The sequence below is a fragment of the Rhynchophorus ferrugineus genome, unplaced genomic scaffold (genome assembly GCF_030347505.1).
Source record: "Rhynchophorus ferrugineus isolate W39M unplaced genomic scaffold, kcgeb_rfMv2 rfM1, whole genome shotgun sequence".
Classification (NCBI taxonomy): Eukaryota; Metazoa; Arthropoda; class Insecta; order Coleoptera; family Curculionidae; genus Rhynchophorus; species Rhynchophorus ferrugineus.
In genome coordinates this window covers 58,377,588-58,403,572 of record NW_027472580.1, presented here as the reverse complement: position 1 = coordinate 58,403,572, position 25,985 = coordinate 58,377,588, and the positions used below count along the sequence as shown (strand labels likewise).

Here is a 25,985-nt window from a genome sequence, read left to right as displayed (position 1 = left end):
AGAATCTCCTCTTTTCTCGAAGTCGATTAATAACTAAATAGCTTTTTATTTAACTGATATTACTTTAAAAACTATTCATCAATATAAATTAAGTTCTTATTAAATTGAGTTTTTGACTCATCCATTAAGATGCGTAAACTAGTTGGGTATGGGACGAGGAGGATATTTTATTGGCAAATTAGTATCCATCAATGTTTTCCTAAATTTCAAGATCAAACAACCTAACTTCGTCGTTCCAGTTAGCATTACTACTTTTTTTATAATGGGATAATTGAAGTTCCTTCACCCAAATAGCGAACCAAGTTGGCAAAACGAAAAGCATTGTAATATAAATAGGGTCAACAGTGCAATGTCAGATGAAGCAACAAACAACCGACGCCATACCACCGTCAAACCCATTCAGTAGCACTAGCCATCCACAGATGTTCTCCGTTCATTATAATTTTTCTTATAATTTCACTATAATTGTCTATTGTAAATCTGTTAACTTATCGGTAATAAATGAGTAAGACATTCTGCTAAGATTATTTTATCACTGAATCACCTGAATAAACTGTTAAGTAGTTGTTCAGTCAGAGATAATCAGAGTGAATATTAACTAGTTCAATATTTTTGTTTAGAATTAATCACTGATTAAATATCAAGTCATCTGAAAAATTATTATTCATTGCACTTTGTATGAATGAATCGGTTAGTACTTTCGACACCACCGTCATCTGTTTTATATAACTTACAATGATTATATTTCTGACGACTAGGCAATTAATATTGTTAACAAACTATTATGGTTAACTATTTGGTTAGTTATTGTTGCTAATGACATTCAGACTAATAACTAGACTTGCTATTAATTAATATTAATAGAGTACGTTAGTGATAGATTAGTACACGATACTGTTTAATCGAAGACAAATAATATCTAAACATTTCAAAATTAAATAAATCTGCGTAACTGGAGAATTTCTTCAATATACAACTGTATTTTAATCACAAGAATATGACATATACAGATGGTCAAAATAACATGAACACCATGCAATACAGTATATGTTGTTGCATGTTGCCAAAACTGCTTCCGTGTAAATAATACGAAGCGTATGTATGGCTCACTTTACATGCCAAGTAAAGTAGTTTTTGTAAAATATATATCAGTGTACTATACGCTCCCTTTTGGTGAATTGTTTAATATTTCGCGAGCAATAGTGTGCACGGTAATATCAAGAAACACAAAACATCATCGGCGAAGAGTGTAGGAATCCCAATAGTGGATGAAACCCAAAGTTAACTGACAGAGGATGACAAACATTAAAAAGATTTTGGCGTGACAAAATAAAACTACCGCACCAAAGTGACGGCAGAGCTCAACGCTCACTTGATTTATAGTGTTTCGATACAAGCAGTACGGCAGCAGCTTCACGATGCTAACACTTATGGAAGGGCTGTGATTGCAAAACCCTTTGTAATGAAAGCCATTGCTTAACTGCGAAAGAACTAGAGCAACGATCATAAAACCTGTACATTTGATGATTGGTGGCAAGAATGAGGTATGGTCCGATGAATCATTGTTTACATTGTTTCTTACAAATAGTCGGTTTTATGTATGGAGAACCCTAAAAGGAGCCTACGATCTGGTGTTCTTGCTTCGTACAGTTAAGTATTCGGGGAGATTCTGTTATGATTTGGGCGGCAATATTGAGGTACTCGGCTGATCACCTCATTTACATCACTAACAGGATGCAGATGCTGCAAATGAATATCTCGATGCCCTGGATGATTTTTATTATAACTAAAATATTGTTGCCACATCCATTTTCCAAAATTATAATGCACCCATACACACAACCAAAAATGCCCAATCTTGGTTTAAGGGGCATTAGAATATCATGAAACATCTTCCCTAGTCAACACAATTGCCAGACCTTAGCATAATTGAACTTTAGAGGAAGTTTAAGAACAGATAACGTGGAGTAGATTTCGGTCTCCAACATCGTTAAAGCAACTGGTGGATGTTTTAGTACAAGAATTGGAGAATATTATGCTGAAAATTATTAGAACACCTTAGCGAAGAATTGCTGTGTTGCAATGTGCCTTATTAATACATATTATCTATATATCAGATATTTATATTATTTTGTGCACCCCCTGTAAATATTAAAATCCTGATGGACTATGGTACTGCGGGAAAATATGATTAAGGCTTGGTAGAATATCCGTAATAGCATAAAGGGTAAGCGAAAAGTAATCTAGAATTTTTTACCATTTTTTGGTAAAATTATAATTATACTGTAGAACTTCTGAGATGTTTGAGTTAAAAAGTGAGAAGTAATTTTTGAGGCTTGCTATTAAAAGAAATTCGCTCAGACCAGAACAAATGATAATCGGACGGAACAAATTTCAGATATACTGTGCATGCATCAAAACTTTCGTGCTAATCAATTCTTTATTAACCTACTTTAAATAGTACTAATTATTGACAATAAATGAGTCGAATTAATAGTTTGGCCAGGTTCGTACAGCTCATGATGAACAATCCTTTTCTAATCCCACCAAACACTTACCCTCATCTTCCATGATGACAATGTGGCATTTTGGTTTGTGAAGCTTCTAGGAGATTGACCACTATTTTTTTCGCACAATCATTGAGGATCATGTTCACATTCATATAGTTCTGTATCGTTTTAGTATGTTAAATGTCCATCCTAATACACGATAATATTCGCATACATATTGCAGCAACAATGTACCAGAAATTACATAGATATAAAAAGTTGTTTAACTTCCAAATTTACCAAGGATATATTCTAATACGATTGCATTAAAGTGCTTAAAGGGTCATTAAATAATTAAAAGTTTATTGGATAATGTACCATAAGAAATTATACAAAGCATAGTCAGTCATAATGGTTTCCTATAGGTGGTAACTTCCTACGCTAGTAGATATACTGTATTTAACTGATACTATAGTTGCTAAATCTCTTTCGTTAATTTCATAAAAAAATACAGAATAATTTGAGAAAATAATTAACTATAACAAAACATACAACCTTGATCATGTAAAAAACCCTAATCTGAAACTATTTTTGTCACTGTCCTAGAATTATCACCTTCCCAAGTAGCTTTGCTTCTTCGTAACTTTTTTATGTTTGGCTCCGAACCACGGTTCTCGAAGACATTCGGTCTTACCCAGCATGGTTACTGGCGTGACTGGGATCATTTTCGTTATCGGATTTTGCTCCGTTTCCTAAGGACAATCACAAATGTTAAAAAATCACAAACATGAATTTACGGCCATGCCCCAGCAGGATTCGAACTCGCGACTATAGCTGGAGGGCGGTCCTGTCACCTTTACCACTGCGCCAAGCAAGCCGGCTTAACTTTTTTAATCCGCAGTTATGTTTTTTCGTGGCTTTCTCTTTTAGATATTTAGGTGATCCGGTAAACGCATAATATAAGACGGTTTTAAAGATCGTTCCAGAAATCGGGTTGAATTACTATTTTAAAGGCCGAGGAAAATATTGGTATAAATGCTAAAATTGAGAAATTGCTCTCATTACAGGGGTGAAAATAAATAATCAGTTTGCGTTTTACTTCTAAAGTTTTAATTATTTTTTTGGTCATAATAATATAGTAATGTTGGTCTGTATGTGTATATTATAATAATAAGTCTAATTAAACCAAACCAGTTCAATGTTACATATGCGTACTAAAGCAAATCATGGTTAACTTGAATTGACATTAACACTCATTTAAATAATTATTAAACATAATTGCTCAAATGGGGAATAATTTTAAACAATTTAATTTTAAAATATACATAACCACCTGGTGGAACCGATTTTATCATGATCGGTAACACCCAAGCACTAATTCATACATTCGCTAAATATACGAAAAAAAACTTTATTCTTACATGTTTGCTTTTTAATCTGTTTATAATTATAACAAAAAAAGTTTAATAATATATAAAATGGGCAGGATTTTAAATAATTCCTAATAACACTTCGGATCGACTGCATCGTTACTCTTTGTGTTGTAGATAGTTTATAATTAATGTCAGATTATGAGAACATAATGACAAGAGACGCGTTACAACAAGGCAGGAACTATAAATATACGATCAGGATATATTTGGTAACTGTTCTCAACAAAAATAGATAGAAAAAGTAGGTAGACACAATAAGTCGGAAATCATTTAATAAATCCGGTACAGTCTTTTTATTTTTAGCTTGAGGGTATCCATAATTATTATTCTTATTCGTCAGGTGATAGAGATAAATTATATTTTCGGCGAGATCATAATGAATGAGTCGTTCCTCTAAATTATAGGAAATTTTGTATCGAATCTGTTTCCAGAAAATCAAGAATTGTGTTGTTATGGTGATTATCGATTATCGAGAGCTTCGTTAAAAATATGATCAAATATTAAAACAACCTTATGTAATCACAACTTATCGTACCTTACTAATGGCAGATTTCACATATTCTCCAAATTTTTCGACTTCGACACACGACAATTATTAGTGAAAATTACTGACATCAAATTAATTAAAATTAAAATAAGTAGATGGTTCTACTCCATTAATAGTTTTATATAGATCAGGACTAGCCCCTTCTATCAGCTGTTTGATACATACGGAATGACCTAACCAAAATAGAATTTGCCTCATTTGAAAGAAACAGGAATTGGCTGAACATGATTTTAGAATTAAGTATTTTTTGAGATAGGAAACTGTCTGGTAGTTGAGATAGAAGTTAAGTCTCCCATTAGAAATGAATCTTTCTCATGAAAAATTAAACTACTTAAAACTGAAACTAAAGTTAAGAATACACTTATACACTAAGCAAGTTCGATGTGGTTTGGTTCACTTCAATCTAATTATTTCTTGCGTGTTGTTCAGTAGCTGTAATTTAGCTTTACATGCTTTAAGCCGAAATTTTGCAGCTCTTGTAGTCTAATTAGTCGTAGAACTTTGGAACAAGAACTCAGCCATTGGATTACTAGTTGATTTGATATTTTAGTGTAACCCCATATTCACATCTCATAGGTCCAAATTGGCCTTATAAGTAACTCATAAACCAATCTCTTTGATTTTAGTTCAAGTTGAGAGTATCTTCCGACCAACCAGTACAGTTGCTTGATTTTGAGACTAATCTGCTCTGCAATATGATGTTGCCAACTTAACCTACCATTGAGATGTATGCCGAGGGATTAAGCTGATTCTGATTAAGGAATCGGACATCCGTCAAGTGACATAATTAGGTTTTTGTCATTTTACCATAATGCAAAATTAACATGAACAGATTTGGAGCTATTGAGCTCTTTTTTCTAGTCTGTGGTCTATTTGTAGATCTTGTTAACAGTTACTTGTACTTTTTCTACAGCCTTTTCTACAGAGATATATATTATGCCATAGTAACTGTGTCGTCATCAATACGCCATTGAAAACTCTTCATTTTTACCTGACAAACAATAAAACAAAGTAGCATTTTCAGCCTATTTGTATGGTAGCCATTTTCCCTCCTTTTGGATCTTTCCTAATTGTTAAACAAAGTTACTAAAAAAGAACCTCATGGAAATTATAAAATAAATGAAAGTAGATATAACAAAGAACCAAGTAGATATGGCAAAAATAATGAGAAACACTATGTAAGAAAATAATCAGTTAAAACTAGATCAGTGTTACTAAAAAGAATAATGAATAAGAAAACATTAAAGGTCATTCAAATACACATTCAAGAATATCGAGATACATTTCAGGAATATTTAAAAATTACAAATCCTAGGCGTTTTCGATACACTTATTGGGTTCTAATAGTACAGGAAAATTCTGAAAAAACTTTGTTAAAAGATTCTTTCGAAATTAATCTCTCATTCTTAACTCTATTATAAGATCTTGGTGTCGTGGTTTTTTAAGCTACACTGTATAGTTAAGAATTTGTAAATGTAAATTCACACAAATTTCCAGTATTTCAGTTCTTCGAAACTCAGTTGTTAGTATGACATTTTTTTAAATTCTGTACCCCGTTGCTGTTAGCAGTTGTTGGTAGGTCTTTGTCGATGATAAGATAATCACAGCCTTACTTATGGTTAATACACTGTTAAAGTATTAGACTCTTTTTTTTCTAGGTTTTTGTGATATGATTACATATTATTTATTACTGTTTGTATATTATAATAAACGTGAACAGCTGATCAAACACATTGTATAACATATACAGTATAAATATTCCGGAAAAATATGTATATGTTTAACCGTTTTCTTTAATACGGTGTTTTATAAAATTTAACAAGAAACCGTAATCATGAAATTAAAGGAATTTATCAGTTAGCAACATGTACAACTCCTAGAATTCAACCATCTAATCTTCACAGTTGTACAAATAAACGATTACTTGTTGTACATGAAAAATGTCCACAATATTTCATAATGGTTCCTCGGTACTGGTACTACTGGAAGTCGAAAAGCATTTAGGAAAACACTTAAGAAACTACAATTGGCAGCTGTTAAGACTTCCCAAGAATAATCGGAGCGCTTTAGAAAGCATACATATAATTTTATTGGTCATTTTATCACTATGAATCGGTCAGGAACATGGGTTACCTGAAGTTTTATTTTTTGTATAAAATACTCTCCAAATGTCCATCCATTTTTGAACATTGCTTTCCTACTTTGCGCAAATCATCGAAAGCGTAGAGTGGAAAAACTCACCTAACATACTAATGCACCAATCTTATTTATCTCTCTATTGAATTAGTTGAGACCGGACATCTGCAGTTTTGGCTCTTCTTTGGCCTCATATAAACATGAAGATTATGGAAATAATCAGCGTTGAGAATTGCTTTATTTAATGTACTCGATTTGGAATATTCTTTCAGCGTAACATCTTTTTAAAACATAATTATTTTCCTTTGTTTTCTTTCTTTTCCTAAGTTTGAAAAATTAAATTTAGGCTTACATTAATTAACTGAAGTAACATTTTTAGAATTCCTTAAATATCTGAAAATGTATACAGAAAACGCCAAGAATCTGCGATAACTGAAGCGCTTCTCTAACTTTTTTAGTCACTTTTTTAAATAAATTAGAACAAATGGTATCTTGAGTATATTTATATAAAGTATACTTTAAAACACATATATTTTTAGTTCAAGGAAATCCAAGTGAATATTGTTGAAATGCAGAACAGACATTGACAGAATTGAAAGTAATTGAAAATAAGAAAAATAATTTATTTACTTATTTAATTTTTTTAAATATTTTAAATTCTTCTTTTTACCAACGATGGTTTATCTCGACTGGACCTACAGTTTAACGTGAGTTCCGAACGACGGTTCTCGGCATTAAGCCTATTCCAGAAGATATTCGGTCTTGCTCAGCCTGGTTACTGGCATGACTGGGATGATTATCCTTTTCGGATTTTTCTGAAGTTCCTGTCTCCTATAAAGACATTTTCAATTACAATCACAAACATAAAGTGCATGCATGCCACAGCAGGATTCGAACCCGCGACTATAGCAACAGTAGGAGGACCGTCCTGGCGCCTTGACCACTGCGCCAACGAAGCCACAAAAGAATTTGTAAAATAACCTATTACATTCTTTCAACTCAGATATCTTATCAATAATTGCAAATACAACTGCCACCAGTATTATAGAGCTTAATTTCACACAAGTGCTTCCACATTTAGACATACAAAATCTAATCTAAACTAATGAAAGCAGGAAAATTCAAGGCCTAGCGCAGAATATACCATGAAAGTACCGAGAAAAATAACACGTGTTATTTTAGTGTAATATAGTGTTATTTTTCACGATTATTTTAAAAGATGAGTATACTGGTAATAATTTTGGATGGATAAAAACATTTTGTATTATAATGTGAATCATTATTTTAAATTCAAATATTTACTTTAATAGTTAACAATGTTGATATGTGATAAGGGTATTATATATACATACCGTTTTAAGGTGTAGCTCATGTATGATGAGTCCTTGTTTTGATCACTTGTTGCGAAATTGCTGAATGCTTTTGTTTAACATTGATATTAATCAATGTACTGTTTTTAAAATGTCATATTTACGAAAAAATGAAATTGCATTTTAAGTTAGTAAACTATTTAGTCACGCTACGCTCTAATAATTATGTATTTCTACATTAGTGCATTACTACAAAGCAACAGACGCGAGGGAAAAATAAAAGTTCAAGAAAAAATCACAGAAGAAAACAATTTTCAAATGTATCTCAGAGTCTTATGAAGAGAATCACTCTGTTAAGTCAATTATTAAAAAAATCAAGAAAAAAGATGTTAAGAAAACTTAACTTTATTCGGGCAGTCCCCCAAGAGAAAAATGGATACAGTTGCAGAGAATGGGATCACATTCTTTTCAAATGCACTTCTTGTGCCAATGATCTTTATGTTTACATAAACTCTGACAGTGACTAAATTAATTAAGTTACTCATTTTGAATTAGAAGTTTATTTAAGTCTTATTTATATTTCTATGGAGAGTCCCACAGGTTTTATTATGTTTTTATTCCCATATTTCTTGTGCTTTAATATGTAGAGGTTTCTATTAACCCATTGGCTCGAGTGATCCCTCTGAGTGGTCTATTAATCAGTTCGTATGGTAGTTTGCGTTTGAGCCGATACACTACAGTGTCATCGTGCACATTTAAATGTTTGGCGAGTGCATTGGGATGCACTAATAGTCTTTCAAAGTACTAACACTTCGAATCACACTCGTTATGAGTTCTAAGGAGATATCGCGCTGAATCAGTTTGTTGGAGACGTAATATTGGGCATCGACGATGACTCGCAACATTTTATTCTGGAACCTCTGGAGGATAGCTATGTTATATTTGCTAGTTGTACCCCACTATTCAATACCATAGATCCAAATAGATCTAAGTATTGACTTATACAGTAAAACCTCGTTAACTAATGATAATTTAGAATTACGCCCTAAATGTATCAGCCAATACATTTGGTTTAATTTAAGCCCAAGCTGTTTGCGTTTTGTCACTACATGTTTTTCCATGTCAAACGTCGATCAAAATGCATTCCCACATAGTTAACGTTGTCTGCTTGCGGGAGGTCATGATTATTCAATTTTACTTTGGGACAAGTTCTTCTACAAAGAGTGAATGTCACATGTGTAGATTTTGTCTCTTTTGCTTTGATACGCCACGTTTTCAACCACATTTCGACTTTGGTAAGATGAAGTTGGAGGTTTCTTGATATTGGTGATATTTCTGATATTGGATCCTTCTGTGATGATAAAACCGCTGTATAGTCAGCATATGTTTCAAGAGTAGTGTTTCTTGAGGTCGGTAGGTTAGCTGTATACAATAGATATAGCAATGGGCCAAGAACACTGCCCTGTGGAACATTGTGCGTTTGAAAATAAAATATATGTCTGTGAGGAAAGATTTCAGCAGTGAAAGTTGAAAGTGCTTACGGGGCAAAAGCTTTTTTAATTTAACATGCAGTGCAGTGTGCCACACCTTGTCGAAGGCATGAGATGTATCAAGAAATGCAGCGGAGCAATAGTTTTTATCGTTTAAGTTTTTGTTAATTTGATTGACTAATCTATGTATTCGTTGTGTTGTTACGTGTTTATTACGGAAGCCAAATTGATGGTCTGAAATAATATTTCTCTCTTCAGTGATTATTTTGAATCTATTAATGTATAGTTTTTCAAAAATTTAGGCAACATTAGATAACATTCCATTTAGGTAACAGGCTTATAGGACTATAAGAGGAGACGTCTTCTGATTTTTTCCCAGGTTTAAGAATCATAATGATTTGAGCCACCATGTGCTAGGAAAGTAATTAAGTCTTAACATGGAATTAAATATAAATATTATTAATTTGATGGACTTTTCTGAGAGCTCTTGAATCTTCCAGTAATAAGGCCAAAACCAGGAGCTTGTTTAGCACTGATTTCTTTAACAATTGTTCGTTTTATTTCCTTAACAGTAAATTTCTCAGGTGGCAGATCCATTTGAAACGGAGTGTTAAGAAAGTGAACTATGTTATTTTCTTCTGTTGCAGTTATTTCAGACGGGTACGGATGAAATACTGTGTTTAAGGTTTAGAGAAAGCTTTCGCTTTATCTTTATCATTCCTAGCCCAGGTATTGTTGTCAATTTTAAGGAGTAACTAATTTAAGTATAACCATTTTCTAACTTTTTGTTTGAATCAACCCTATGCTGATTTGTACAAAATCCGGATCAAGTGATCCCGCTCCGGCCTACTTATAATTAATATCACAATGAAAGCGTGGGCTCAATATGGAAAGATTAATCTAAAATCATTTTACATAATGCATAAAGATGGAACTATTTTCGTAACTGACGTCAAGCTCAGCGATAGCTTTTAACAATTTCCTATTCAATTTTTTTCAACGTTCTGTTCAACCGTCAATCACAATCGATTGAATGGGTCAACCATTATTGTAGTTGCATGCGATAAAAATTAATTACTATGAAATCGGGAATTAAATCTAATAAACGAACAGAAACACAGACCGTTGTTTATCCGTTATGGTGAATTACGAATTTCAACAAACATGGGTTAGGTTTCTCGTGTTAAATCATATATTTGTAAATAGTTAAAAAGCAGACGAAAAAATGTCTCTTGTTTGCACAATTTTACAGTTTTAAAACAACTGCTTTCCCAATAAAGTTATAGTTATGGTTTGGGAGTGGATTGTTTATAATTTAATTTGGCGTGGTACACGCCTTCGCATTTTTCAATGTAATATTATCTTTTCCCATGGGTATGTATTTTAAAACACTGGGTTAGGTATATTACTGTTTTTTTGTTTACATCTACCTATGATATGACAATTTTTTATTCATTTGTTCTCCATTTGGTAGATCCACGAAAAGTTAGGTTTTATTACTTATGTTACAATTTTCTATGTTACGATTAATCACTGATTTGTCATTCAGATTATGTTGCCTTGATACAATTTGTTTTCAAGTTAGAAAAAGATATGATGCTATATAGACCATTTAACATCAAACATCAAAATCACAACTTAAGAAAGTAAGCTGCTTCTCGTAACAGAGTTCAAAATGACCTAATTTAACATCGTAAATCACTAATACAAACTATCTTCTTATCCTAATACATTGATATGGCCAATAATCAGAATGCTCAAAAATGCTCGTTAATATAGTGTTATTGTTGTTGTGGATTGGAAATAATTTAGCATGGATGTAATGATGAGATTAATTAAAGTTAATGGAAATGGAAAATCCCAATAAAGTCAACAACCAGCAGTTTTATTCACGTGTGGGGAATTTCTCGAAATATATATTAGATTGGAAGCTGGAGAAAATATGGAAACACCGAAAAAATATTAAAATATACCTCATTCTGCTATTGCAGATTTCTATATCATGCCAAGGATGGTATTCTACATTAACGCAGATATTACCAAGCGATTTGATTTCTGCTTTCCTTTGTTTTCTGTTATATCTGCTGTAAATTCATCAGAAGCTCACCAGTTCCAAATTAAATCACTGGTGCTACGACTGAAACGATTGATGAGTTAAAGAATAAATTACTCAAGAAATATCTCCGAATTTGGCGCATACGCTTACTGAGCCTCCATTTATTTTTGAAACAGTGAATAATTAAAGTTTGGCGCCTGCGTATATACAGCTTCGTTTACCTACTCCTCTTTTATATATAATTTTTTATATATAAATTATTTTTTATATATAAATTATTTTTTATAAATAAATATACACAAATTTTATAAATAAATATACACAAATTTTATAAAGATTTGATGTTGAAACTATATATAAGGAAGGAACTAAATATTTAAAAAACATTAAATCATTACTAAAATATGTTCTTAATGGACAAATCTCATTAATAAATCTCATTACTTACAGCACAACAAGAATAATTTTCTTCTCTGTTCTCGTTATCATTAAATTTTGTCATATGTTGATACCTATTCGATGTTGTTGAAAATCATGTGTTATAAATTTGGCATCTAACATTCCCGCTATAAATAAAATTGATGCTGTTGGATTTTATGATATTTAAAAATTTAACCTTACATTCTGCACTTGTTCTTCCATATTTTAAATCCAATGTATGTTAACCCTTCAAGAATAACACAACAGTTTATTCATTATTACTATAGAATTATTATTGTACCACAAAATCTAAATATTCTAGACTTTTTTTGTTGTTTTGACTAAAGGAATATATCGTCATTAGAAAAGGCAATATAGTTAATTCTTCTCTATGGTTTTGTATGCAGGATAGTGCGCATATGCTAAATCCGGAGATATTTGTTAAGCAATGTATCCTATTTGTGACGAGCTCGTATTATACCGCATTTTGATCAGCATGGGCTTAAACTTAAGATCAGAGGACCGCAATCAACTCTGTATTCAGTTATAGTGTCTTACTATAGTGTTATGGAGGTCTTCGTGTAATCTATTGAATGAAACTATGTTCCCCTTAACACTTTATTAATAACACTAACTATTATACAACTAATTAACTAATAAAAATGTATTGAATGTAACATGCTGGACGTTGAAAGAGAATGCTGTCTATTTTTCTGCGTGCCCTTAATCGGTTTTAGTCAATCTTATTATGTGGCCAGCTCGCTATAAGAAGAGGCCTGACGTCACCACAGTATCTTTAATGGCAACAATGAATTGTATTCAAAAATTGGGTTGCAACGTTAAATTTAATCGATCAAGATAAACGCTTTCAAGAAGAATATGGAAAAAACTGTAACGTTATAATTCATAACATAATAGCATATTCCGTTATGACAAAACAAAAAATAAATATTATTTACACGGCTGTTTCAATTCTTCAATTCTTAAAACAATTTTGAGGGGAAATTAACTTGGATTAATTCATAAATTTAAATTGGAAAAACTAGTAACCAGATTGAATAAGACTAGATGTGTCTTCTAGAATAGTCTCTTATGTAGTCCATTTATGGTAAGAGTAGGTAGGTTTAATACCGGTAATCCAAGTTTCATGGTTCAATCCCTAAGCTTTGAATTAAAGGGTAATTATAGACGGTAAAATATAACAAATACACAATAATATAATACCGTCTAAAATAATAATTAATTGTTTTGTAATGTATATATTTCTAACCATTACAATTTTTCTATTGCAGGTAAAAATCAGCAACCATAAGAAGTCAAATTCACCCAAATCAAATATTAACTACCGCCACGTATGTATTAAATTGAAACTATGTTTGACGTAACTTAAGAACAATATTAACAACAACAACATTTAAAAAATTATAAATGTTATATTATAAATATTATACAACATATTGTGTTAAATTTTTATTAGTATATTTATCAAAAATTTTTCAAACCTGGCTATTTCAAAAACCAGTTATTTTCTTATTTCTTCAAAATAGCAAATATTTAATATAACCATTATTGAAAAATTGGACTTATTCTTTTAATCACTTTCTATTTAAAAATTAATATTTTATTTGTTTAATAGATGAAAATCTCATATTGCTTCTGTGGTTTCAACTCAACACCGTTTTCCTCTTATTGAAATTATATCAGTAAGCCACCAAAATGTCTAACCGTATGTGTTTATAAAGCGCCTTTGAGGCCATAGTAAAATTAATTCTTTTTACACAAATTTGATTGAATGTTGATAAAACCAATTTTCGTACTTTTCTCTCTAAACCGTTATATTACTAATATGGTTTTATTATTAGAACTAAATATAATTATTTGAAAGTATCTTTTGCAATTCAGAAATATAATAGAAAGCAGCAATTTATGAAACTATGTTTTAGTATTAGTAAAACATTTTTATCACATATAGCCGTATCTATTTTATAATAGAGCATACTTGATAATAGAGATTGGTGCAAATTATCAATAAATATATTTGTTTGTTTCTTGCGAGAGTATAGAAACTAGTTAAATAGTTATTGACTAAAAACAGTTTAAAGTACATTTTACTGTACATTTTTTTTTAGATATATCTATGATATTTATAATATATTTTAATAGATATTTCATAATTTTTTAATTAAATCAACAACATAAACAGCCTTAACGGTTACTGACACGAAAATTCTAAAGAATGTTATCCAAATATTTAGTTTCAGTGGCTGCAATCTTCTCAGATTGATAGAATTTTAAGGCATTCTCATAAAATGAATCTACTCAATGGATATAATAATCTGTTTATTTCTTACCATTTTGAACGGTCGAAAACTATCAATCAATTTAAAAGCAGTAATCCAATTATCGATCAATTGTTACATGTATGCCAGCCAAACCAAGCTGCAGCGTCCTAAAGAAGTGGTAAGGCGCTATATCTGATGAGTGGTGGACTATGCCAGAACTTCCCATTTTAGCTGCAACAGGGTATCCTTCACAAATCTTACAACATATGACTCACTATTGCTGGTCTTTTTGTAGCACTAGGTCGTTAATTTTGTTCAATTGACATCAGTAGGCACTTTGTTGATGCCACCATATGTACAATAAGACTTTATTACCTTTTTGTTCACAATGACTTTTACTTTTGTCTGGCAAGCAATTAAATCGCTATGTTGAAACGGTTTAATTTATTGTTTCCATTGTGTCATTAGTCCTTTTAGATCTTTCCCATCCTATATAAGCGTTGAGAAATGGTTGATTCATCTTCAGTCTTCAAATAGCTTAGCAGCTATTTAAAGATTCTTTGAACGTTTAAGCTGTTTTTTTCAATAGGTTTTGCAATTAATTGTTTTCGAACTTTTTTGGTCCCTCAGGTCGTTCTTTATAATTGGCGTCAAAACTAACATTTTTAAATTCAAAACCGACCGACTTCACTAGAACAACTTTTTCTAATTAAATAATAAAAGCCTTGAAAAAAGAATTTTGAAAATACTATTTGGTATCACTTTGATATTAGACTTCGATTTTCACTTATCGAAAGGAATGTCAAAACAATTTGTTGTTTACCACAGTTGCTTACATTGATATTTTGCATTTTCGCCAATAGATATCGCTGATTAAAATAACTTCTAATAACAAAAGGTAAATATTATTTGAACCTCATTTCTGATTTAATTGGACTGTATATTAAGACAAAACAAAGGAATTCCTTATTTCGGTTTAATGTTCGATGTCTGTTACTTTCTTTACAAACAATTGATTCACCCGCCATTGAATTCATTTGACTAACAGTGCCCGAGAATAAACTGTATATATCTATAAATAACCCACGGCAAAGGATTTGCTTCCTAGCACAATGATCGATAGCATTTGTTCGTCGTCACGTATTTCCGTTTAAGACACATGACATGTGTTCTTTAACATAAGTGTTAAACATCAATAGATCTCGATATATAACGAACAAATTTGGTTTAGTTTACTTAAGGATTGACGTCAAATTTGGATTGTTTAACACCAGTCCGTTAATATTTTTCTATAAATACGGATGCATTGGTACAATTTATTAGAATCTAGTGAGTGATGCATTAGATGCATTAAATGAGTGGTTTACACCAATTCGTAACTATGTTTTTGGCGATTAAAAATAATTAAGTATTATTTTTAACTATGGAAATATAGTTGTGCTAAATATCTGTTTGGTTTACTTTATATATGTAAAAATATCCGGTGTTCTATAAACAATTTATAATTTTTTTTAATTGTGGATTTTTTAATAAATCTACGTTTTATTGTTAAAAATTGTTTATTTCATTATTTTTGCTAGGTTCTACTTTTTTTCTGTTATTCTAGTCGAATTTTAGAAAAATACTTCTTAGGCTTTTTCACATTCAAACGTTATAAAATACTACTCCGCCGTTATACCAGATGTATCCTTAATTACTTTCCGGTTTTTGTAACAGATTTCACTAACCATAAGTATGAAATGTTATGATTTGATATATACGTAATTTGATTGTACTAGCATTAGCCTCAAAATTACACAAGTTACGCTACGCCAAAATAACAGAGTTATAAATTTACAATTTTTTATAAATGTCAAGTTTTTATTTGTGTCTAAAAACGTGCATTTATGGCACAAATTATTCTTCTTATTTACTCAGAAGAAAAAAAATTACTTAAAGTCATTGTATGCCTATACAAACAAAACAACAGCGAACATGCTCCAACTATAAAATATATATGAACATAACGTGGTTTTAACAATTTAAATGTGGTGATTTCAATGTTTAATGCAAAGAACGTTCTGGGAGACCGAAAGCGTTTGAAGATGCAACATTTCAAATCTTATTGGATGAAAACCCAACACCAAAAAATTGACAGGAAGATTAAATGTGTGCCGAGTCTCGCTTTGTGAACGATTACAAGCCATGGGAGAGATCCAAAGATGAAAAGTTGAATGCTACATGAATGGAATAACAATTAAAAAATCGAAAAATCAGTGAGTGAAATGCTCCTTCAGAGGTATTAAAAGAAGTAGTTTCTGCATAGAATAGTAACAAATGATGAAAAATGGATTTATTTCGAAAATCCCCAGCGGAAATAATCATGATTATCACTTGGCGAAACTGCCCTATTAATTGAAACGCTAAATTGTTTTATGTTTGGTATCTGGTGGGACTCGATGCGTATCGTAAATTATGAAATATTGAAACCTGGACAAATATTTAATATTGATTAGTATCGACCATAAATGGTTTATTTAAACTTTAAAAATGTATTTAAGCTTAAACACTAATTTAGTGGAAAATATGCGTTTTCTTTTCCCAATCAGTCGGTGAAATATCGACATTCATTAATATCCAATTAATTTTTCCTTTTTTCGTATAACCAGTGCATATATCGTAGACATCCATCATGGTTTCACTACCTTCGTCTTAAAGAACACCTTGCCTTAATTAGTTATTTGTATGAGAAACATATACATTTTAATAGTATATCAGCATTTTAGCAATAAATATGTATCGGCCTAAAAACTACTGAGAATATAAGAAAGCTTTTAAATCCTTAGATTCCACCACACAGTTGTGGTTATAAACTAGTGATAGGATAGTCAGTAACGGACACTCATCTTGGCGAAATCTTTTTCACTATATATATTTATCGCCGCATTTTATAAATAATTCAGAAATAGTCGACTCCACTAGATTTCCCAAATAACTTTGATCCTTTGTCAATACGTCTAAGTTGTTGTAAAACTATCTTGTCCAATTATTAGGTGCTTGCATGTATTGTGATAATTTTGTTCATTTAAAAAACATTGAGAAAAATTAATACAATTATTATTAGTAGCAATAATAATATTTTCCGTCATCTTCTACAACCTTTTCTCATTTTTATGGCATAGCAGCACATAATAAGTGGTAATGAGAAAGCGTTTTGTCTGTTAAGTAAACTGGTTCCGCAGAACTTCGAATACGAGCTGCAACAGTGTATCCTTCACAGCTTTTGTAGCGTGTAGTAAGAATTTTGGGCACGGAAAAAAATATCGATATTTCGATAGATCGATATTTTAAAAATATCAAACCATTTAATATTCATTAATTGTGGAATAATGTCAAAACAAAAGTTCAATAATCTCCTTGGAAATCAATAATCTCCTAAAAATTCGATACTCTTATTTACGGGCAAAAAAACATCGAGGAAATATATCGATATTTTTTCGATATCCCTGGCGTATCAGGCCGACCTTTGTTATAGAAGAGGGTAACTTTGAGTCTATTACTGGTTATTGCTGGTATTTCTTCATCAATACATCTTTTAACCTCTTCGACTGACATCGGCAGATATCTGCAGTAACTATCTCATTCTGTTTTATCAACTCACAATACATAACACCTTGCTGATCCTACCACATGCTGACCAAAATTTGCCCATGAATATTCCACTTCAGTGTTGATATCTATATATTCTTTGATTTTTTGCACTCTTAGTACCATAGATGCGTACACTTTTCGCCACCAGCCGCAATAGGCCATAGAAAACGTTTTTTGACTGGTAAGCGATGATGTAAATGACTTGAAATGGCATTTTCAATAAATTCAATTTGTGGGGCAGCCATTCTCCCTATTAAATATTTTCCGTTGCACATAGACATCTGAAAACAGTTGGTTCATCAATTACTAAGCTGTCTGAAAGTTCTTTGATAGCTTAAACGGGATTTCTTAGCCTTCCAGACCCTTCTTTACCATTGACAGTAAACTCACCACTTGTAACTCATTGAAACCAAATCCGATTTGGGATATAAAGGTTCTGAGATTTGTGTGCAGTTGATTTGTGTGTTTAAGTGAAAACCGTTATTTTATATAGAGAAACGTTAAAATCATCGAGTTTCACAGCTACACTTATTTACATTGATATTTTGATATTTTAATTAGTGTCGCTGATCAAAATACATGCAAGCATTTAATATAAACACATGAAGATACGCCATGAACTTCATTGAATTCTTCTTTTTGATGTCTTTGGCCGCCAAGCATTTCAAATATATTTTTTTATTAGTTACATCTGACATTAGATATGCTTAATATAGTTTTAATTTATTACAACTGTTCTGTTGAACTTGCATCAATACAAAACAAAGCGATTATGAGATTAGTACGTCGTATGTATTTCCCAATTTAAAATTAAATTGAAGTACTTAAGCTGAACTTAATAGTAACACTATATACTATACAAATTCTTGTGGTTTGCTTCGCTTCAGTCTTTTTATTTCCGGCGTGTTGTCCAGTACCTGTATTACATATATTTCATATTTTAATACAACATGTTAGATAACTTCGTAAATTAATTTTATTTCGAGGTTATGCTGCAGCTCTTCATTGGTTACTTACCGATAACCACTGGCAATTAATCGTAGGACTTTGTTCGTGTTTTGGCAGCGTTCGCTTATTAGTTAGTTTGATGTTTTAGTGCAGCCTCATGTCTAACTAACCAGTATAGTATAGATGTACACCGCTTTTTGTCTAACTTTATGTTTCCAATTTAACTTACCATCGAGATGGATACCGAGGTATAAAATACAATTTTTTTTGTAATATTTGTAGGGAGTCGTTTTTGGAAGGAGAAAATACGTCTAGACTCCATGAAGGTTGGGGACGAATCGCATTTTAAATATAACTGTAACTCAGAAATCTCTTCATCAAAAATATCGCTGCAGAGTGAGTTATAATACGTTAATTTAGTTAGTTAAATAGTTATAATAATTAAAAACAAGCCATTTTCAATGATACGAACATTGTATTTTTGATCATCTAAGAACTTGTTAAACGATCGACATAAGTATAAATAAATCTGTATTGATAATTCTCAAAATCCATTATTTGATACTGTTTTTTTAAGCTGTCTTTCTGAACGCTACCTATATTCAATATATTAAATTATGTATTTATAGGTAATTAAAAGGACAATTTCCATAACTGTATAAATTATTAGATATACTGTTATTCAAACTAATATACTCATAAAATTCCGATTTTCTTTAATTTTGCGTGAGTAATTAAACGATACGCTTTTGCAAAAACTTCCTCCGCCGTAATAGTTAATTTCGAAACTGTAAAAGTACTGTTAAAAAACCTCATCAGACATCGCTAATTAAACGTATTTTTTTAGTCGCGGTGGTTAAAATCAAACACCGTAAAAATAATTTTCCCCTGGTCAGACCCGCGTCATTCCGACTGGCCACTATTACGGACCACGTAGTCTTCGCAAATATGGTTAAATTGCATTTTAAATTTATAATTGAGCAGAAAAATTATCCTTAATGAGGAGGATATAGAGCGGTAACGGTAAGAGTAATTTTTTTCAGCGAGATTTTATCAAGTTTGGCACGGGCAATGATCGTCTTATCGCAGAACAGTAATTTTAGATCTTAATAAAACGTAGGGTATACATTTGCATTATTAACATAATGATAAAAAAACCACCGAGTTTTAACCTTGATAAAAAATAGCCTCTATAGACGTATATTTACCGAAAATTTAGTATATTATAATAAAATATATATATGTCTATGTAACATGAGATAAGATACGAATATTTATTTGTGAATTATTTTTATACCAGCTATACCAGCCACACCTTTCTAATAATTAAGTTTATAGTTAAATAGTTTATTAGTTTAGTTCATTTTAAATTTTGTATAGGTTTGGAACATTGATTACACGGATCAACACAAAATTTTACTTTGACTTTAAAGCACTAAATTCCAATTCTTTAGGCCGTAATTAGACAAAAAAAGACATATGGCATGAAAAAGTTTGCTTTTTTATTTAGGAAACCGCTTGAACGATATTTTTCAAAATCTGTGGTGTTAATTTTTAATTGAAAATAAAACCACTTAAATGAACATTTTAATTATTTTTATTAAGGTTTACTTTTAATTATTTTTATTAAGTCAAAATAACAAAGAAGTAGAAAATAATTTAAAAGTGCACGCTTTTACTTTTCCTTTGATAAACTATCCCTCAATAAACCCCAAATATAGTCTCCCATCATGTTTTCATTGTACTGGCCTTGATAACGTTGTTCGAAGCTCATAATGTCCTGGTGAAAACGTTCTCCTTGCTCTTTTTTTGAATTTATCTAAATGCGCATGCAACATATGAACTTTTAATGACATCTTGCAGCCCATGGCCTTAAAATTTTTTTGAATATTTTCTACAACCTTTTCTCATTTTTCTGGCATAACAACATATAATAAGTGGTAATCAGAAAGCGCTTTGTCTGTTAAGTAAGCTGGTTCCGCAGAACTTCAAATACGAGCTGCAACACTGTATCCTTCACAGCTCTTGTAGCGTGTAATAAGAATTTCGGGCGCGGAAATAAATATCGATATTTCGATAGATCAATATTTTAAGAAACATCAAACCATGCAAGATTCAAATTGTGAAATAGTGTCAAAACAATAGTTCAATAATCTCCTTCGAAAATCCTAGTTTTTAATATCGATATTATTAAAAGCGAATTTATCTAAATGAGTATCCAACATATAAACTTTTAATGTCATCTTGCAGCCCATGGCCTTAAAATTTTTTGAATATTTTCTCTATATATTATTATATATGAATATATATATAATATATATATATATATATATATATATATATATAATATTCATATATATAATATATGAAAAGCTAGTTAGCTTTTTGTAGTTTTCCGCTTTGTTATTTCTTAAAAATCCAGAAACGACTGCTTTGAAATTGTTCCAACTCGCTTTTTGAGTACGATTCAGCAGCGTTAGAAATTTTTCATCGACGAAAATCTGTCTGATTTGCGGGCCAACAAAAACCCCAGACTTAACCTTTGCTTCTGATAATTTCGGAAAAAATGTCCTGAAATATTCAAACGCTTCTGAGGTTTGATCCAGTTTTTTTAACAAATTGTCTCATTAACCCTAACTTAATGCGCATAGACGGCATTAACACTTTCTCTGCTTCAACAATCAAATTTTACGTTTTCTTTCCCGATACAAAGTTCTGTTCTTACAGGCCATGACCATTGAGTATAGTGCTTAGCATCCGCTTGCTATCCCATAAAAAAACCCGCCATTTTAAAATATCCAATCAGCTACCGGTTGTATTAGCAATACTTTACAAATTGAAGCAAAATTTTAACACCTTCATCATTTTCTTTAAGATGTACTGCGTGAGCAATTGGAAGAGATAGGAATTTATTTTCGTTGTGTAATAAAACAGCTTTTAAGCTTTTTGTAGAGCTGTCAATGAATAAACGCTATTCGCTAGGAATACAAGGCACGCAAATTTCTTCGACCATATCTTTTATGTCATTGCAAAAACAAAGTCCATATTCTTTGGTGAAAAATGTTGAGAATATTTCATGCCTAGTCCGCTGATCCGTGATATTAACATGATCAAGCAAATTTCACTGTTTTAAGCGAGAGCCCATAAGCTCTGCTTTACTTTTTGGCAAATTTAAATCCCAAATTAAATTACTAAAATCTTCAGTAGTAATAAGATGGTGTTTTGATTGCTCTGGTGCAGGTAGAAACTCCTTATCGGAATTACTTTTATGAGAACTAAGAGATGAGCTACTTTTCCGCGATAATTTTTTCGGTGGCTCAGGTACTGGTCGTGTCAGATCATATGAAACTGGAGCAGAAGCGGATTCCAGATCAGAATGTTCGTTAGGTTTTGCATTTTACCCCATTCGTCTTTTACTCGGATTCACAATGCAAAAGTAGCAGTCGTTAACGTGATTTTTGGTTCTCGCCAGATTCTTAGTGTTACAAATTTCATTGACCTTTTCTCACCTTGATACCAACCTAAAATATAGAAATAGAATTTAGTATGTCTATTATATTTAATTCACCATTTAATTAAAATTTGCTGATTATCTTCCAAAAATCTTTTACAATTATTACAAGCAACACGTGGAGCCCATGTTCTGTCTTTATTCCGAACACTACATTTAAAATATGCTTCGTAGGCTTCATAGAGAACATGAGATGTATTTAATTCGTATTTTACGTCTCGAACTTTAATAAATTGCTCACATATATAACAAAATGCATCAGCATCATATTTACAATTTCGCGACGATATTTTAAGGTATTCTAGATTTGTAGAAAACACCTCATCGTTATTTATCATATTTATCACTCTAGTGCCATCGTTTGGAACGTTTGAATCCCACTCTGATTGCGCCGTATTTTTAAATGTATTAAAAATAACTACAATTTATAAAAAATTCAGATATGAGTATTATTACTGTAACTATTACAAAAGCAAACTTTATACCAAAAAAGAAGGTATTTTATTTTCGTTTTTGTTCATAACTAAGCGGACAATCATAAAATAAACTTTAGGACAAAGAACGAAAATATTTTCGTAGAATCGTGTTATATTTGTACGTGTATATAGTCCCTCCTAAATGATAGTGAACAATAAACTAATAACCTACATAATCCAATTTATGAAAATAGGATATATAGATAGATTTTTCCGACATCCTTGTAGCATTCGTCATATATAATGACGTATTTCGCTCTGGAATGGAATTGAAGTTATCATAACGGATTACTGAATTTCTGGCTGTCATCTATCAAATAAATTATCTCGACCTGAATGTGAAAATAAATGTATTTTTGTAAATCCGTTAATCCTATTTTATTTGATAAATAGAATATTTTTGTGATTATTAATTAGTCTCATTATCCCAATTGTCTATAGACCAGAGTATACATTCCAATTCAATCTAATAACCGAGCTGGGTATGAATGCAGATAAGTCGGTAAACTTAATATTAACATTAAATGTTACGGTGGGTCCATATGGGCAGCTATTGGTAAAGCCTAGATAGTACGATCACCCAACTAACTGAGTTACCGTCTTATTCTCAAGTTATCTCCACTGTCCTGAGTTACTTTCTCAAATGTCATCAGACAGCTTGATGGCATCGATTTTTACGTGTTCAAGTAGGCGCATATGATTATTTATCTCTTTGGCAACGGTTTCTTTTACACTATGTTACTTAAACTCGAGAAACTATAGTCCTTACCGACAGGCTACTACATTTTAATGTATCTAATTTTTGTTTAATGGACCCTCCAGTAGAGCCTCTAATAGTAGTTAATTATTTTAAGTAAATTGGTATGTCATTCTCGTTGGTATTTGGTCGTTAGTTTTATTTGTAAATATGAGATACATAAACATGAGTTGTTTTCATTCTATTTGATTCTCTACTTTTTTTTCAATTATGTAACAGATTAATAAATACTACACTCATTAACATCTTCAGAATTATTATTTCCAACTTATAATATTACGATATAATCCACAAATGCAGCTGTATATCAGGGAACTTCATTTCGCTTTACTCGAAGTTATAAAATGTGTAAAAAAGTAATTTACTAGAGGTTTTATTTAATTTTAACGGAAAGAAATGAATTAAATGAAACCCTAATAATGTATAAACACTTCACTCCTGCAATAACCATGGCCGGATCAACCATACTATTAGCACTTTTTAACACACTATATAACACACACTAACTTTTTTGACAAAACGACCGGGGTACACGTGTTTAAAAACTTACATTTATAGTAAAATTATTCGTGTGTATTGAATGAACACTCTGACACACACACTGGTTTGCTATTGATGATCATTTGAATTGTAATTTGTTTATCCTAGTTTTGTTTTGTATAGCCTATATGAAGTTTTGGTGTCCCCATATTATCATATTCTACGACTGAACAACTGATCTACTGCAATACGCCTATGGTATCTATACTTTAAACAGTACAGTCTGAACTACAAGCTTCTGCTCAAATTCCAATAGACTAGGTGAACTCACAGCAACTTCAGTTCACTTTTTTTGCTCCTATAAGTTGCAGTAATTGTGTCAGGAATCAACAGCATAGCGATGTTTTTCAAAGCATGGATGTTTCCTTATTCTAACATTTCATGACTAGGAGGCTTTGAGTATCTTCAATACACCTTTGATGACCTTACAGGTTAAACTATAATATTTTTGCCCGAACTTTTCAGCAATGCTTCCACGCAACTGCCGATTCAACATCAACGTGTATTCTTTTCTTAATAAATATTACGGTAATGAGCAAATTCAAAACAGAACAAACTTATGATCCTCCAATACCACACTGCACTCGCTATGAAACTATGTAATTTTAACCGAAAAAGTGGCTTCTTGTTGAAACGATGTACATAAAATACTAGCAATTAAAAACAACTTTATTTAATTCAATATTACCGATTTTATAAAGAAAGGAATAGTTAATAAACAAGAGTATGGTTAAATTGTTAACTATATTGTTATCCATATAAGTTATGATGACTTAAGGTAAATGTGGAATACCAACCTTTTTGAAATGAGTGATTAACATACAGAAGACAAACATGTAATAAACATATACTTTATTGTTTTTTTTTTGTATACTTATTAAGGAAGAAAGTAATTAGAATAATTTAATGTTATTTGTTTTATTTCTCTACTCATAAACAAAATAAAAAGTCTTTTGTCTAAAACTTTAAATGTCTTGATCTCTGAGAAATATTTTTTTTGCAAATTGAAATAACATTTTTTATCAACTTTCTAATAGTGTTGTTTAAATCACCTTTTGTTGTAAAAACTCATTTTACGTTCACCTTAGGGGATCATAAAACGTTAGAAATGTAGAAAAAGAGCTGTCAGCGTTATCTAAATTGTTGAAGTTGTAGTTTTGAAAATGTATATTATTTTCTGCCCTTATCTTGTAGAGCAGTTTTGAAAGCTCAAGATAGTAATGATAAGCAAGTTCTTATATTAATTATCATGATCAGGGAATGTTAATTGTGCTAATGGTACTACTTTAAGATCTTCTTTAGAATTACTTTTCGCTCAGTATTATAATTAGGAAAATTATTTAATGGGTTATTGTCACTAATGGTCATGACAATAAATTTGTTTCTCTTTTGTTGGTCTTTTTGAATACACTTCATATATTCATCGAGTATTAATTTTAAAAAACTTACCTTTCCCTAAATATATAATATATTTATGTATATGATTTAAATATCTTTATTGTAAGACATGATGTAAAATGTCATTTTATTTCAATTACTTAAAAGTACTAATTCGGTTATAATTACTAGATTGATAATGCAATCTGCCTATTTCCATAGTTTAGACACTCCATTAATTTTCATGTATAGTTACAATATTAATAATATTTCAGTCTCAACTCTCCAAATACGAGCAATAAAAACTAAGTGTAGAAAATATTTAATACATGATATGATATAAAGTGAATTAATTACGAGATCTTAACAAACTCTCAGGTAAATTAACAAAAAACTGTGGCTTAAAGGTTAAATACCTAATATTGTGTAAGTTTTTCCTGTTTTTGTCATCGGTTTTACAATCGGAAAGCATTTTAAGATATTCTTATTCATTACCCATTGTAGTTAAATCTGATATTATGACTTAGGACTTCAGTAATGGTTTATTTTATTATGTAATAACGAGTTTTTTTACAATATGCTA

At 31.1% G+C, this 25,985-nt stretch overlaps 1 protein-coding gene and 1 pseudogene across 1 annotated transcript in view; one reads left to right on the top strand and one right to left on the bottom strand.

Annotated features, from left to right (window-relative positions):
• Positions 1–25,985, top strand: part of tkv (serine/threonine receptor kinase thickveins) — a 305,330-nt gene that overhangs the window by 102,014 nt on the left and 177,331 nt on the right. The window lies entirely within an intron of this gene.
• On the bottom strand, positions 21,713–22,590 carry LOC143200715 (uncharacterized; annotated as a pseudogene).